Source organism: Lathyrus oleraceus, chromosome 7 (assembly GCF_024323335.1).
Source record: "Lathyrus oleraceus cultivar Zhongwan6 chromosome 7, CAAS_Psat_ZW6_1.0, whole genome shotgun sequence".
In the NCBI taxonomy this organism is placed as follows: domain Eukaryota; kingdom Viridiplantae; phylum Streptophyta; class Magnoliopsida; order Fabales; family Fabaceae; genus Lathyrus; species Lathyrus oleraceus.
The window spans coordinates 156,076,422-156,094,180 of NC_066585.1; positions in this window are offsets into that span (position 1 = coordinate 156,076,422).

Sequence of the window (17,759 nt, forward strand, 5' to 3'; positions counted from 1 at the left end):
TCCGAATTATGAAGGCTCATATGTTGTTAAGAGAGCCTTTTCAGGTGACGCATTGATTCTTACAACTATGGATGGTGAAGAGTTCACTCGTCCTGTAAACCAGATGCAGTCAAGAAATACTTCACCTAAAAAAGAAAAGAACAGCTCGCTAAGTTGAAAACCCGAAAGGGCGACTTAGGAAAAAATGAGCGTCTCGGTGGATTGAAAACCCGAAAGGGCGATCTAGGCAAAAATTAGAGACATAAAAACAGAAAAGAATTTCCCGATAAGTTAAGTACCTCACCTTGGGGAAACTTATGCAAAAATTAGGGATTATGGCAAGTAACTGCATCCTGCTGATCTTCAGTGATTTTGAAGACTTGTTTGAGCACAAGGGTTGACATCGGTCCATCTCCAGCAGCGGTCAAAAGCATAGTGCTCAAACCCTTGTGCTCAAACAAGCCTTCAAAATCACTGAAGATCAGCAGGATGCAGTTACTTGCCATAATCAAGAACTTTTCCAAAGCAAGTAAAAAGAATGTCAACAGCATTTCAGTAAGAAGCAAGTTCTTAAGTGTGAAGCATCTGAGGTTCCCCAAGTAGTTAACTCTTTGGGTGTCCCTAGACGTTTGTGTTGTTTCAGTTCCTCGGCAGAGTGTCTGATCCCCGGTGGAGCTTATTCCTTTTTCCCCAACTGAGTTGGTTGCGGCGTGTCATTGTCCCCAACAGAGTTTCGGCCTTCCCAGCGGAGTTCGTTTTTCCTCAGCAAGGTGGATTTTCATCAGAGATGCTTGATCTTTCCCCAGTAGATCGCCTTGGTGTCCCCACTAATCTTCGTATTCGTGCTCCCAGTCAGAGTTTCCTCCTGGTTTTTGAGTAGCGTTTTTGTTGATTCCTCTCCAGTAGGGTTGTCTCCCATTTTTATGGTGTTGACCTAAAATTCCCCATAGATTGGATGTTTTATCCTCAGCAGATCTCTTCCGTCTTTCCCCAGCCAGGGTTGAGCCTTTGGGATGTTGATCTCTCTGTTCTCCAGCAGTTTGTCTCCATGATTTGTGGATTGACCGAGGATTGTACCGGTGGTTCAATTTCTTTGTGATACCTCTGTATCCTTTGTGATCGTTTTGTCAGCATAATCACCATATATACATATACATATACATTCATATAAATTCATATTCTGCATCTTCATATTTGATTTGTTTGAGATTTTCCTTCTCTGTTATGGCGGTACTTTATCCCCATACCAAATCTAGTGTCTGTCCTCCTTCAATTATAGAGTGTCAGCCCTTTAAGTAGAAAAGAATTTAACCTTCCTCTGTTTCCCCACTGAGTTTGTTTCCTCGTGGATGATTGTTATTTCAGTTTCCTCTCCAGCAAATTTTCTGGATGGAATTACTCCCCTTGAGTTATGTCCTCATTGGGTTGAGTCTTGATTGACCATTTTCTTTCTAGCTCTTACCTAGATAGATACTTTGGTCCCCTAAGAGTCTATTACCCAGTAGCTGGTAATATTCTTCTTAGTTTGTGGTTTGTTACTTCTTGCCCAATACTCGGCGAAAGTACCCTTTTTTTTTCCTCGACAGAATCCCTAGTTGATCTATTCCCCGAAAAGTATATCCTCGATATGTTCACTTTAACCAGTGATGGATATCTTTTCTTCCCTCGTGGAGTCTATCCTTGATATGTTCATTTTAACCAGTGACGGATATTCTCATCTTTGGTATTCTACCCAGTAAAAAGGTAGTTGTAATCCCTATTTTGTTCCTCGAAGAGTCTTTCCTTGATATGTTCACCTTAACCAGTGACGGATTTGCTCTTCTTTGGTATTTTATCCAGTAACTGATAGATGTAATCCCTATTTACTCCCCTTTTCAAAGTCTATCCTTGATATGTTCACCCTAACCAGTGACGGATTTTCTCTTTGATTGGTCTTCTACCCAATAACCGGTAGTTGTAGATCCTATTTTTGTCCCCTCGCAGAGTCTATCCTTGATATGTTCATCCTAACTGGTGACGGATTTTTCTCTCTGACGGTTTTCTATCCAGATTTCGATAGATGTAATTCCTCCCATGTTGATCAGTTGATATATCCTTGATATTTACATCCTAACCGATGACGGGTATCCTCCTGAACATCCCCAGGAAAGTCTATCCTTGATATGTTCATCTTAACCGATGACGGATTTTCTTCCCTGTCGAGTTTATCCTTGATATGTTCATCCTAACCGATGACGGATACTCTCACCCTTGGTCTTCTGCCCAGTAACTGGTAGCTGTAAATCCTATTTTTCTGCAGTTCTCCCAGCAAGGCTATTCTTAACCAGTAACTGGTAATGAATTTCCTCTCCTGGAATCCTCAGCGAGTCATCCTTGATATGTTCATCCTAACCGATGACGGATCTCCCTGTCATATTTTTATTATCTCCTTACCCAGTAACAGGTAATAGATAATAGATATCTGCTACCCCTGTGTTGAAGTTTATCTTCTCCCCAGTTGAGTTGAGTGCGCATTTCCTTAGTGAAACCGTTTTTTCCTGCACGAGTCGAGTATTTCAGGCTTATCCTGACTTATTCGTATCCCCTGCAGATGTTGTTTTCCCCGGCTGAGTCTCCATTTTTATGGATTTCCTCGAGTCCCCCAGTAGTTTTAAATGATAGCCTGGCCTACGCATAACTCATTTTTATCCTCCAGAGTCTGTCTCCCAAGTGAGTTTTCCTTACGGAATGCATTATACTCCTGTGGACTTTCGGTCTCTCGGATTTCTTTTCCTTTGTGGCAATATTTCCCCACAAAGCATTAACTGTTGCATTCATGTCATATGCATCATGAGGTCTCTTAGGGACCAAAATTTGTTTCTATATTTTGTTATTTAAGCCCATTCTACTGAGTCGAGCCGAAGATTTTAACCTTCACCTCCTCAGTTAGAATGTCCTTAAATAGGGGCAGCTGTAAGACCCCAATTTTGACCCTAAGATCCCTCATGCAATTTCATCATAAGCATTAGCATTGGGATCATACTTTGGCATCCTCCTTACACCTTTTCATTGGGTTTGTTTTGGGAGAGATCACCAAGCACTTTGTGATTATATCATACTTGTATATTATCATTTTACTAACCAAAATACCAAAAATATGTCTTTGTATCTATCTAACTCTTTTGTAGGTAGGGCATGATCCGATTGATCTATCAAGTTCACATCTAGGAATTGAGACCCTCATGAACAAAGAACACAACCATGGATTGATACAAGGTTGGTCACAAGCATCATATATGAGTCCCAATGTTCTCTACATGTTGTATTGATCAAGTTTTCTTCAAGACTTTGAGGGTGATTTGCCTTGGAAACCCTAGTTTGACTGGGTATCTTGAGTAACTTCTCCAACAAGCTATCTCACCCATTGATCAAATTTCTCAAGGGACACTTCAAATTTCATCATCTTATGAATATATGATCTACCATGAGCTAAGAAAGTCAAGAGAATTGAAGATTAGCAAGTTGGTTGGTGGTGGTTGGCCAGATGAATTCATCTGATCAAAACTCGGTCTCCCTAGACCCTATCTCCTACAATTTTCACCATATGAAAATGATTCCAAGAGAAAACTTACTCTAAATGACATTATAAACAACTTTAATGTTGATACCTAGAGCTAGTTTTGCTTGGAAAATCACTTTCTATGTTGAAACATTATAGGTCATTTTGTCTAAACCCTAATTTGAAAGTCAACTTCCCAAGGCTATAACTTGCTCAATTTTTATGAGATGAAAGATTTTCAAGTTTAACAATCAAATTTAATGTGCCTGCTTCAACTTTTATGTTTGGAGTGGGAGCTAATTCAACTTTTTTAAGCATGTGATATGATGCTACATTATAGGTCACTTTTGACCTATACCATTGATCAAGTGATTTTTGCAAACTTCAAAAATGCATAACTCTATCATTTCCAGTCCAAATGACATGAAATTGGTGAACATTTTGAATATATTTGAGATATATACAACTTTGATGAAGACACTTTTCTCATTTGAAGCTCCTATAAAAAGTTAAGCCAGGTGGAACATTGAGACATATGGCTTGACACTTAAAAAAAATTGATATGTCAAATTTTTCCAAACTTCCACCTCAAATATCTCCAAGTTCCAAGCTCCAAATGAAAAAGTGTTCAACATCAAACCTGTTCCTCTTGATCTCACCTTTCCAAAGAGCTCAAATTTATTCATTTTGAATAAGAAATGTATAGGTTGCACATGGCTTAAACAGGCTGATATCATTTGGCATAGATCCAACTTCAAGTAACAATGTTCAATTTCCTTGCATTCTAAGCTAGCTCCAACACATCTGATCATTCATTTTGGACTTCAATCTATCATTTCATGGGCCTATGCGCGCCCATGCATCATGCTATCATCATTTGCCAAATTTGGAAGGTTGAAAAGAGTGTGCAAATATCACATGGATTTGGCTATATATACAGCTGCATTTGCTCAGAAATCACACACACATGGCGCCAGCTTTGAATCTCCATTAAAAACCCTTCACTCTCATAGGATAACCCTGATAAATTCATTTGAATTTGAGCTTGAATCTCCACTGTTTTGGAATTCAATTCTCCAGGAGTCCATTGCTTCTAAACCTTTCCATTCCTCTCCTACAAGCAATTGAAGTGAAGCCAAGCACAATTCAGATTAAGATCTATCAAGTTCAGACCTCCATTGAAGGTAATTTGCAGAAATTTTAAACTCTTCGATTCTCTCAATTTATTGCTCAATTCCATTGATTCTTGAGTTGTCTGAAGTCCTACCAATGTAGGCAAGAAGATTGAGTTTCTTTGAGGCCAAATCGAAGCAACTCAGATCATGAACATCATTTTTCAATTCCACATATCTCTTAGTATATTTCTTTAAGATCATCTCCTTGTTTCGTATTTTGGTGATGGTTCATCTTAACCAGTCCGGTGGAGCTCACCGGGGAAGATGACCGGAGCTCTGGCTCCGACGACGATGTGTCATGCATCTGGACCATAGGATCCTCAAGCCACATTTTAATCAGAAGCGTTTGTTTTAATTACCAACGGTGCCACGCAGTTGACTCAGGTGTACATGGAACGCGTGTTTTGGATCATCAGATCTACCACCTCAATTAATGAGGGAGATTTGATGGTCCACGTATTTTTGGATTTTCTGAATTTTATTTTAATTCCATTTTCTTCAATAATTCATAATAAATTTAATATTGATCCAAAAAATATGGGACTTTCACCAAAAAAAATTCAAATATTTTTCCTTTTCATATTCTGAATTAAAATTACTTTTTGGATCATTATTAATATTTTTCATGAATTAATTGATTTTTCATTTGTTTTTAATTGTTTAAAAATATTTTTAAGTGTCCAAAAATTATGAAATTTTTTCTCCAAGGTCCTTTGACCTTGTTTGACCTATGGTAAATCTCATGGCCATTTATTTGGTGTTTTGATAAGATTTTAGGATATAGACAAAACATATTTAAATTTAATGCATTATTTTACTATTTTTAATTGAATAAATGTCATTTTAAATGTGTTGACCATTTGTATTGACTTAATTGAGTTTCTTATTTGTTGTTGGGCCTTGGTCAAGGTTGATTTGACTTTGTCAAGTTAATATCATTGGATTTAGGGGATTGATGGAATGTACATTCTATCTCCCAAAATGAATGAATGATATTAATTTGATAAAAGTCCTCCTTTGACCAATTTGTGATCTCATTCATCCCCTTCCCTCTTCATCTAATTCCTCTTCTTCGTTCATTCATTTCCAATTGGCCAATGACATCTCAAAGTCCTAATGCTAATTGATTGAAAGATTAACATGAGTATGGATGAGATTAGGCCACACCTTTTCCATATTTTTGTATGTGGCATGTTTAATGAGCATAGTTCATAATACTATGTCTCCAACATGCATTAACACCAAAAGTCCATTGCCCAGTCTCAAATAGTTGTGACTTCTACATAAGTCCAATTACGATTGCTTAACATAGCGCTAAATTTGTGACACAAAAAGCATAAGCATTTTAGTTAGTGAGATTGTATGTCTCCCCTCTTCAATGGTATTGTGTGGAAACTTGGTCTTCTTTCCTTCCTTTGGAAGATGTTTTGGTTCAAGTATCCATGCTTGTGGCAAGTGGGTTAAGTGCTCTCCAAAGAATGTCTTGAAATCAAAAGCAAAACAAAACTAATTATTAACTTACTAACTATTAACTTTTAACTTCAAGTCTTTAATTTGATGCAATTTACTTTTAGCACTTTATTTCATTTGCCATTATACATATCATTCTAATTGTTTATGTTAATGTAATTTTCACTTTGTCCATTTGGACCATATTGTGTGATATACTTTGTTTTTGTGCTATTTTGCTTGTTTGTGTGGTCTTTGACCATTAATGTACATAATAACAACAAAAAACCCTAAAAAACTTTTGAGTGGACTGTTGATTTGATCTTGCCCAATTGGACTTAGAATTTAGGCAATATTCCTTTGCTAATGGACTTGGCCAATGCCAATTTGTTGAAGAACCAAGTGCTTGAAATTTGAATTCATCTGATACATCTTTGAAGATATCTCCAGTTCATCTGCAACATTGATCATTGTTAAGCTGTTATGTTGAACCTGTAACTTGTGGAATTCATCTGCTACATAGGCTATTTTGAAGAAGATCATGAAGTGGATAAGCTTGGATGAGGCCATCTTTATTTGATGCCTTTTCTTTTCAAGATTGATTTAATTGGGCATTTTTGTGTTGCTTGATTCTAAAAAGTCCAAGGGAATTCTGGGTTTCTATTGACATAATTGTCTATTGGATTGCTACCCATTTGGTCAGATCTTTTCAACTCTAAACTTTTAATTTTTGTGCATAGGATAGTCTCTTCATCTCCTTCCCATTTCTTTAATTTCAAAATCTCTCCCTCCATTTTCAAAACCTTCTTTGTGTGAGCTATCTTTTGTTCTAAACTTTGACCAGTTTTGCAAAAAAGATAGAAACTTTAGCCTTATGCCATTGCATTTTCAAACTTCTTTTCTTAAATCAAACTTGTAAATAAACTTAACTATACTTGACTTAAACTTTCAAAAAGACAAAAGGAACTAACTCCTTCAAATCATTTTAGGCCTTTGTGCCTTTCAAACTTAAATTTTTTTTAAATCAATGCATCCATTTTGAAATTTATAGCACGAATTACGAGGTTTTGATCCCTCATTTTTATGTTGGTACGTAGGCACAAGACCGGAGGTCTTGTAAAACACAAAAATAATTAATGAATTATTTTCTCATCCCCCCATTCTATTTGTTTGTAAACATCATTTTGTACAAAATACATATGCATACAAAAAGGGCTCCCTAGGAGTACCTGGGATACTTTGGGTGCTAACACCTTCCTTCTGTGTAACCAACCCCCTTACATGCGATCTCTGACTTTTATTAGTTTTTATTTGAAAACTTCTTACTAATTGGGTTTTGTTCGTACTTTTTCCCTTTTCCCTTGGAAATAATAAAAGTGCGGTGGCGACTCTTGTTAATTGATATCTAGCTTGTCAATAGCTTAATGATCATGAATTTCCCGCTAGAGTCAGCCCCTTAGGCAGAAAGACTTTAACCTTTCTCCTCTTCCCCACTGAGTTTGTTTCCTCGTGTTCAGTTTCCTTTCCATTTGTTTATCTGGATGGAATCACTCCCCTTGAGTTATATCCTCATTGGGTTGAGTCTTGATTGATTGTTTCTTTCTAGCTCTTGCCTAGATAGATGCTTCGAGTTTCCTAAGAGTTTATTGCCCAGTAACTGGTAATATTCTTCTTAGTTTGCAGTTTGTTACTTCTTGCCCAATACCCGGCAAAAGTACCCCTGTTTTTCTTGTCAGTAGAGTCCCTAGTTGATATGTTCATCCTAACCGGTGACGGGTATCTTTCTCTCCCCTGTTGAGTCTATCCTTGATATGTTCATCCTAACCGATGATGGATATTCTCACCTTTGGTATTCTACCCAGTAAAAAGGTAGTTGTGATCCCTATTATTGTTTCCCAGAGAGTTAATCCTTGATATGTTCATCCTAACCGATGACGGATTTCCTTCTCTTTGCGGTCTTCTACCCAGTAACCGGTAGTTGTAAATCCTGTTTTTTGTCCCTTTCGCAGAGTTAATCCTTGATATGTTCACTTTAACCAGTGACGGATTCTCTCTCATGGTATTCTATCCAGTAACTGATAGATATAATTCCTATTTTCTCCCCTCTTAGAGTCTATCCTTGATATGTTCATCCTAACCGGTGACGAATTTTCTCTTTGATGGTCTTCTATCCAACATTCGATAGATGTAATTCCTACTTTTTGTTCAGTTGGTTTATCCTTGATATGTTCATCTTAACCGATGACGGATATCCTTTTTGGCATTCCCAGGCAAGACTATCTTTGATATGTTCATCCTAACCGATGATGGATTTTTCTTCCCTGTTGAGTTTATCCTTAATACGTTCATCCTAACCGATGGCGGATACTCTCATCCTTCGGTCTTCTACCCAGTAACTGGTAGTTATAAATCCTATTTATTGCAGTTTTCCCCAGCAAGGCTATTCTTACCCAGTAACTGGTAATGAATACTCCCTCCTGTGGGTTCTCAGCGAGTCATCCTTGATATGTTCATCCTAACCGATGATGGATGTTCTCTTTGTCAGATCTTTATTATCTCCTCACCCAGTAACAGGTAGTAGATAATAGATTTCTGCTCCTCCTGTGTTGAAGTTTATTTCTTCCCCAGTCGAGTTGAGTGCGCATTTCCTTAGTGAAATCGCTTTTCCTGCATGATTCAAGTACTTCAGTTTTATCCTGACTTACTCGTATCCCCTGCAGATGTTTTTGTGTCCCCGACTAAGTCTTTCCATGTTTGTATGGAATTCCTCGAGTCCCCCAGTAGTTTTATGTTGTGGCCTGGCCTACGCATAACTCCTTTCCCCCCCCCCCCAAAGTCTTTGTCTCCCCAGTGAGTTTTCCTTACGGAATATATTATACTCCTATGGACTTTCGGCCTCTCTTATTTCTTTTCCTTTGTGGCAATATTTCCCCACAGAGCATTAACTTTTACATCCATACCATATACATCATGAGGTCTCTTAGGGATCAAAATTTGTTTCTATGTTGTTATTTAAGCTCATTCTACTAAGTCAACATGAAGATTCTAACCTTTGCTTCCAAAGTTAGAATGTCCTTAAATAGGGGCAGCTGTAAGACCCTAATTTTGACCCTAAGATCCCTCATGCAATTTCATCATAAGCATTAGCATTAGGATCATACCTTGGCATCCTCCTTACCCCTCTTTCATTGGGTTTGTTTTGGGAGAGATCACCAAGCACCATGTGATTGTATCATACTTGTATATCATCATTTTACTAACCAAAATACCAAAAATATGTCTTTGTATTTGCCTAACTCTTTTGTAGGTAAGGCATGATCCCATTGATTTATCAAGTTCATATCTAAGGTTTGAGACCCTCATGACAAAGAGCACAATCATTATTGATCCAAGAATGGTTATGAGCATCATATATGAGTCACAATAACCTCTACATGTTATATTGATCAAGTATTATTCAAGAGTTTGAGGGTGATTTGCCTTGGAAACCCTAGTTTGACTGGGTATCTTGAGTAACTTCTCCAACAAGCTATCTCACTAATTGATCAAATTTCTCAAGGGACACTTCAAAATTCATCATCTTATGCATATATGATCTACCATGAGCTAATAAAGTTCAAATAATTGAAGGTTAGCAAGTTGGTTGATGGTGGTTGGCCAGATGAATTTATCTGATCAAAACTGGGTCTCCCTAGACCCTATCTCCTACACTTTTCACCATATGAAAATGATTCCAAGAGCAACGTTACTCTAAATGACATTACAAACAACTTTCATGTTGAGACCTAGAGCTAGTTTGGCTTGGAAAATCATTTTCTATGTTGAAACATTATAGGTCATTTTGTCTAAACCCTAATTTGAAAGTCAACTTCCCAAGGCCATAACTTGCTCAATTTTTATGATATGAAAGATTTCCAAGTTTCAAAATCAAATTCAAGGTGTATAATTCAACTTTGATGTTTGGAGTGAGAGCAAATTCAACTTTTATGAGCATGTGATATGAGGTTACATTATAGGTCACTTTTGACCTATACAATTGAACAAGTGATTTTTCCAAACTTCAAAAATGAATAACTCTATCATTTCAAATCCAAATGACATTAAATTGGTGACTATTTTGAATGACTTTGAAAGATCTACAATGTTGATGAAGACACTTTTCTCATTTGAAGCTCACAAAAAAAGTTAGGCAAGGTGGAACATTGAGATATAAGGCTTGACACTTAGAAACATTTCCAACATGTTGAAATTTCCAAACTTCCACCTCAAAATTCTCCATGATCCAAGCTCCAAAAGAAAAAGTGTTTAACATGAAAGTTGTTCCTCTTGATCTAGCCTTTCCAAAAAGTCAATTTCATCTATTTTGGACAAGATTTGCTAGGGTTGTGCACGGCTGGAACATTGCATCATCAATTAGCAAAGATCAAACTTCAAGCTTCCATGTACATTTGCCTTGCATTCCAATTTGATTTCAGACTTGTTCACACTCAATTATGGACCAAATGGAATGATCTCATGGGCCTGTATACGCCCATGCACACATTCATCACTCATTACCAATTTAGGAAACTCATTTGGAAGGTGCAAATATCACATGATCCGGCTATAAATAGAGCTCCATATGCTCAGAATTTAGGACCCCTTCACGCCAGCTTTTAACCCAAACACCAAACCCTTCCATTTGAGAGGATAATCCTGAGAATTTCCTTTAGAAATTGAGTTTGAATCTCACTGTTTTGAGATTCAAAACTCTAGGGATCCAAGACCTTTTGTGCATTCTAATCTACTTCTGCAAGCATCCTGAGCAAGATCAAGCATGAGCCAAAGCAAGAACAAGTGAATCCAGACCTGCATTGAAGGTATTTTCCAGAAAATTTCATCTCATTGATTCTCTCTCAATTCCACTCAATTCTCTTGGATCCTTGGTTGTCTGAAGTCCTACCAATATAGGCAAGAAGATTGAGTTGCTTAGAGGTCAAATCGAAGCAACTCAGTTGGCACACCTCAAAATCCAACTCCTCGTATCTTTCTATATATGTGGAGTTAGTTAAAATTGAGGTCAGATTTGTGCTCTACGCTATTTTTTCTTTCCGATCATGTCCTCCTTTTTCATTTATGATGTGGTGATGAATGGACCAGTCCGACCAAGGTCACCTGAGAAGACGACCGGCGCTTTGCTCCGGCAATGATGTGGCACGGTCCAGAGCCATTAGATGAATTCAAAATGTTTTAATCATGAGTGTACATATTGATTACCAATCGTGTGGATGTTTGACTCAGGTGCATCATGGAACGTGCGCGCTCAACCACTTGATCTGCTACCTCAATTAATGAGGCAGATCAAGTGGTCCACGTTTTTTTTATTTTTTTATTTTAATTTTTATTCCTTTGATTTTCAATAATTCATATTAATTTTAATATTGATCCAAAAAATATGAGAATTTCACCAAAAAAATTCAAATAATTTCCTCTTTCATATTCTGAATTAAAATTATTTTTTGGATCATTATTAATATTTTTCATGATTTAATTGATTTCGCATTTGTTTTTAATTGTTTAAAAATACTTTTAAGTCTTTAAAAATTCTTTAAAAAATTATCCAATGTCCTTTGACCTTGTTTGACCTATGATAAATCTCATGGTCATTTCTTTGATGTTTGGATGAGGTTTTAGGAATTTGACAAACCATATTTAATTTAAATGCCTTATTTTAGTATTTTTAATTTGAATAAATGCCAAATAATTTTGTTGACCAATTGTGATGACTTGTTTGAGTTTGACTCTTGTTGTTGGGCCTTGGTCAAGGTTGATTTGACTTTGTCAAGTTAATATCATTGGATTTAGGGGAATGATGGAATGTACATTCCATCTTCCAAAATGAATGAATGATATTAATTTGGTAAAAGTCCTTCTTTGACCAATTTGAGTTTTTATCCATTCCCCTCCCTCTTCATCTCATTCCCCTTCTTTATGCATCCATTTCATTTGGCCTATGATATCTCAAAGTCCTAAGGCTAGTTGATTGAAAAATCAACATAAGTATGGATGAGATTAGGTCACTTCTTTTGCATATTCTTTTTTGTGTGTAGTATGTTTCATGAGCATAGTCCATTATACTATGTCTCTAACATGCATTAACACCAAAATTCTATTGCTCGGCCTCAAATAGTTGTGACTTCTACATAAGTCCAATTACGATTGCTTAACATAGCGCTAAATTTGTGACACAAAAGGCATAGCATTCTAGTTAGTGAGATTGTAAGTCTCCCCTCTTTCATGGTATTGTGTGGAAACTTGGCCTTTTTTCCTTCCTTTGGAAGATATCTTGGCTCAAGGATACATGCTTGTGATAAGTGGGTTGAGTGTTCTCCAAAGAATGTCTTAAAATGAAAAGCAAAAGCAAAACAATACTAACTTCTAACCCATCAACAACTAAATTTTAATTCCAAGTCATTTACTTTATTATCATTTAATTCTAGCTTTTATTCATTTGCCATTGTTCATACCATTCTAATTGTTTATGTTAATGCAATTTTCAATTTGTCCACTTGGACCATATGGTGTGATATTTCTCGTTTGTATATACTTTGCTTGTTTGTGTGGTATTTGACCATTAATGTACATAATAACAACAACAAAATCCTAAAAAAACTTTTGTGTGGACTGTTGGCTTGATTTTGGACAAATAGACTTAGAACTTAGGCAACATTCTTATACTAAAGGATTTGGCCAATGCCAACTTTCTGCGAAACTAAGTGCTTGCAATGTGAAACTTCATCTAATATATCATTCAAGATCCTTCTGAGTTCATCTGCAACATGATCATTGCGTAGCTGTTATTTTGAATCTGTGACTTATGGAATTCATCTGCTACATGGGCTAAATTTGAAGAAGATCATGGAGTGGCTAAAGCTTGGATGTGGCTATTTTTATTTGATGTCTTCACTCTTCAAGATAATATAATTGTGCATTTGTGTGTTGCTTGATTCTAAATGTCCAAGGGAATTCTGAGTTTCTATTGACATTCTTGTCTATTGGATTGCTACCCATTTGGTCAGATCTTTTCAACTCTTAAGTTTTAATTTTGTGCATACGATTAGTCCCTTCATCTCCTCCCCATTTCTTTAATTTCAAACTCTCTCCCTCCCTTTTCAAAATCTTCTTTGTTTGAACTTATTTTGTTCTAAACTTTGACCACTTTGCAAAAAGGTAGAAACTTTGGCCTTATGCCATTGTATTTTCAAACTTCACTTCCTTAAATCAAACTTGTAAATAAACTTAACTATTCTTGACTTAAACTTTCAAAAATCCAAAAAGAACTAACTCATTCAAACCATTTTTAGGCCTTTGTGCCTTTTAAACTTAATTTTGTTAAAAGCAACGCATCCACTTTGAAATTTGTATCACGAACTATGAGGTTTTGATCCCTCATTTTTATGTTGGTACGTATGCACAAGTCCGAAGATCTTATCAAACACAAAAATATAATTAATGAATTCTTTTCTCATCCCCCCATTCTATTTGTTTGTGAACATCATCTTTGTACCAAATACATATGCACACAAAAAGGGCTCCCTAGGAGTACCTAGGACACTTTGGGTGCTAACACCTTCCCTCTGTGTAACCAACCCCCTTACCTATAATCTCTGACATTTTATTAGTTTTGATTTGAAAACTTCTTACTTCTGGGTTTTGTTCGTACTTTTTCCCTTTTCCCTTGGAAACAATAAAAGCATGGTGGCAACTCTTGTTATTTGATGTCTAGCTTATCCATAGCTTGATGATCATGAATTTACCACTACATAACTCCAATGGATCTTCAATATTGTATCAGATGAAAGTTCACTTCACAAGCACTTGGTTTTTTAAAGTTGGCATTGGGTAAGTCCTTTTGCATAGGGAGTGTTGCCTAATTCTAAGTCCAATGTCTCAGAGCAAACCAACAGTCTACACAAAATGTCTTTTAGGGTTTTTTGTTCTTATTATGTACATTAAGGTCAAAAGACCATAAACACAAACAAGTATATACAAACACAATATGTTCACAAAGTATGGCTCAAATGAGCAAAGTGAAAATGGCATTAAAGTAAACAAATTGAATGGTATGAATAATGGCAAATGAATAAAGACTTAAAATTAAAGTGCATAAAAGTAAATGGCTTGAAATTAAATGTTAGTTGTTAGTTGATTAGAAGTTAGTATTGCTTTTGCTTTTGTTTTGTTTAAGTCATTCTTTGGAGAATAATAAATCCACTTATCACAAGCATGGATCCTTAAACCAAGACATCTTCCAAAGGAAGGAAAAAAGGCCAATTTTCCACACGATACCATGAAAGAGGGGAGACTTACAATCTCACTTACTAGAATGCTATGCCTTTTGTGTCACAAATTTAGCACTATGTTAAGCAATCGTAATTGGACTTATGTAGAAGTCACAACTATTTGAGGTCGGGCAATAGAAATTTTAGTGTTAATGCATGTTAGAGACATGGTATTATGAACCATGCTCCTAAAACATACCACACTTAAAAAGAATATGCAAAAGGGTGGACCTAATCTCATCCACACTCATGTTGATTTTTCAATCAACTAGCCTTAGGATATGGAGATATCATAGGTCTATGACATGAATGAATAAAGAAGAGGAATGAGATGAAGAGGGAGGGGAAATGGAATCAACACAAATTGGTCAAAGGAGGACTTTTACCAAATTAAAATCATTCATTCATTTTGGGAGATGAAATGTATATTTCATCAATCCCCTAAATCCAATGATTTTAACTCAACAAAGTCAAATCAACCTTGACCAAGACCCAACAACACAAGTCAAACTCAAAAGTTCAATATCAAATGCTCAACATGATTTATTTTGCAATTAAAAAATTAAAATCAATTAAATAATGCATTAAATTAAATTATGGTTTTTCAAATTCCTAAAATCTCATCAAAACACCAAAGAAATGGCCATGAGATTTATCATAGGTCAAACAAGGTCAAAGGACCTTGGAGAAAAAATATCATAGTTTTTGGAAACTTAAAAGTATTTTTAAACAGTTAAAAATATTCACAAAATCAATTAAATCATGAAAAATATTAATAATGATCCAAAAAATAATTTTAATTCAGAAAATGAAATAAATTTATTTTAAAAAATTTGGTGAAACTCTCATATTTTTTGGATCAATATTAAAATTAATATGAATTAATGAAAATAGAACAAATAAAATGAAAATCAAATAACTAGAAAAAATGTGGACCACTTGATCTCCCTCATTAGTTAGCACGACACAACAATGGTCATTCACATCAACGCTTAAGATAAAATCATTTCAAATGGATCCTATGGTTCTGAACCTGCCAACTCACCACCGGAGCCAAAGCTCCAGTCTTCTTCTCTGGTGAGCCTCACCAGACTGGTTCAGTCATAACCATCACCAAAATTAAAAAGAAGGACATGATTTCAAAGTAAAAATTGCACTTAGCTCGAATCTGACCTCAATTTATCATAACTCCAAGTATATTGAGAGATACACGGAGTTGAAACTTGAGATGCATGATCTGAGTTGCTTCGATTTGACCTCAAAGCAACTCAATCTTGTTGTCTACATTGGTAGGACTTCAGACAACCAAAGATCCAAGAGAATTATGGAGAATTAAGTGAGAATCAAAGAGATGAAAATTTCTGGAAAATACCTTCAATGTAGGTCTGAATTCGATTGGTCTTGCTCTTGCTTGTGCTTGATCTTGCTCTGAATGCTTGAAAGAGTGGATTAGAATGATCAAAAGGCTTTGGATCCTTGGAGTTTTGAATCGCAAAACAGTGAGATTCAAACTCAATTTCCAATGGAAATTATCAAGGTTGTCCTCTGAAATGGAATGGTTTGAAGGTGTGGATTCAAAGCTGGCGCGCAGGGTCCATAATTCTGAGCATGGAGGGTTCTATTTATAGCCAATTCAATTGATATGTGCACACTTGAAGTGAACTTCCAAAATTAGCATCGTGTGATGCATGGGTGCATGGGCATGTACAGGCCCATGAAATGACTCCATCTGATCCATAATTGATGTAAGCAAGGCTGAAGTCATGTTGGAATGCTAGGTAATTGTGCATGGATGTTTGAAGTTCAATCTTGCCAAATGATGATGCAATGTTCAAGCCATGCGCAGCCCATTCAAATCTTGTCCAAAATGGATGAAATTGGACTTTTTGGAAAGGTTAAATCAAGAGGAACAACTTCCATGTTGAAGACTTTTTCATTTGAAGCTTTTATCATGGTGAATTTTATGGTGGAAGTTTGGAAAATCAAACATGTCAAAAAAAATTCTAAGTGTCAAGCCATATGTTCACTTATCCCACCTTGGCTAACTTTTTATGTGAGCTTCAAATGAGAAACATTCCTTCATCAAAGTTGTAGGTATCTCAAAGTAATTCAAAATGGTCAAAAAATTTGACCTCATTTGGATTTAATATGAAGGCTTTATTCATTTTTGAAGTTGAGGAAAATCACTTATTCAATGGCATTGGTCCAAAATGACCTATAATGTATCCTCATATCACATGCTCATAAAAGTTGAATTAGCTCTTTCTCCAAACATAAAAGTTGAAATAGACATATTGAATTTGATTGTTCAACTTGTATATCTTTCATATCATAAAAATTGAGCAAGTTATGGCCTTGGGAAGTTGACCTCCAAATTAGGGTTTAGACAAAATGACCTATAATCTTTCACCATAAAAATTGACTTTCCAAGAAAAACTAGCTCTTGACCTAAACATGAAAGTTGTTTGGAATGTCATTTAGAGTAACTTTTCTTTTGTAATCATTTTCATATGACAACTATTGTAAGAGATAGGGTCTAGGGAACCCCAGTTTTGATCAGATGAATTCCTCTGGTCAACCACCATCAACCAACTTGCTAGCTTGCAATTCTCTTGACTTTTGGGACTCATGGAGGATCATATATGCATAAGATGATGAAAATTTAAGTATCCCTTAAAGTATTTGATCAAATGTTGAAGAAGCTTGTTGAAGAAGTTACACAAGACACCCAGATGAACTAGGGTTTCCTAGGCAAACTAACTTCAAACTATTGATGATTTCTTGATCAAAATAACATGTGAAGATCATGGGGATCCATATATTATTCCTAGATCCATTGTAGATCATTCTTGATTGAGCTCTTAACAATGAGGGTCTTAAACCCTATATATGAGCTTGATAGATCAAAGGTGAGCATGTGTCCTACCTACAAAAGAGTTAGACAAATGCAAACACATATTTTTGGTTTTTTGGTTAGTAAAATGATAAAAATATAAAGTATGATACAATTAAATGGTGTTTGGTGATCTCTCCCAATATAAACCCAATGAGAGAGGGGTAAGGAGGATGTCATGGTATGATCCCAATGCTAATGCATATGATGAGAATAGCATGAGGGATCTTAGGGTCAAAATTAGGGTCTTACAGCTGGGTACCCCTTTGGAATCTATGATTCTCCAGCGGAATTTCAGTCTCCTCTTTTCTCTAGCAGTTCTTTGTCTCTTGTGGCGCTATATTTCCCACAGAGATCCTTGTTCGCATTCATATCATAAACCTCTTGTGGTATCTTAGGGCCAA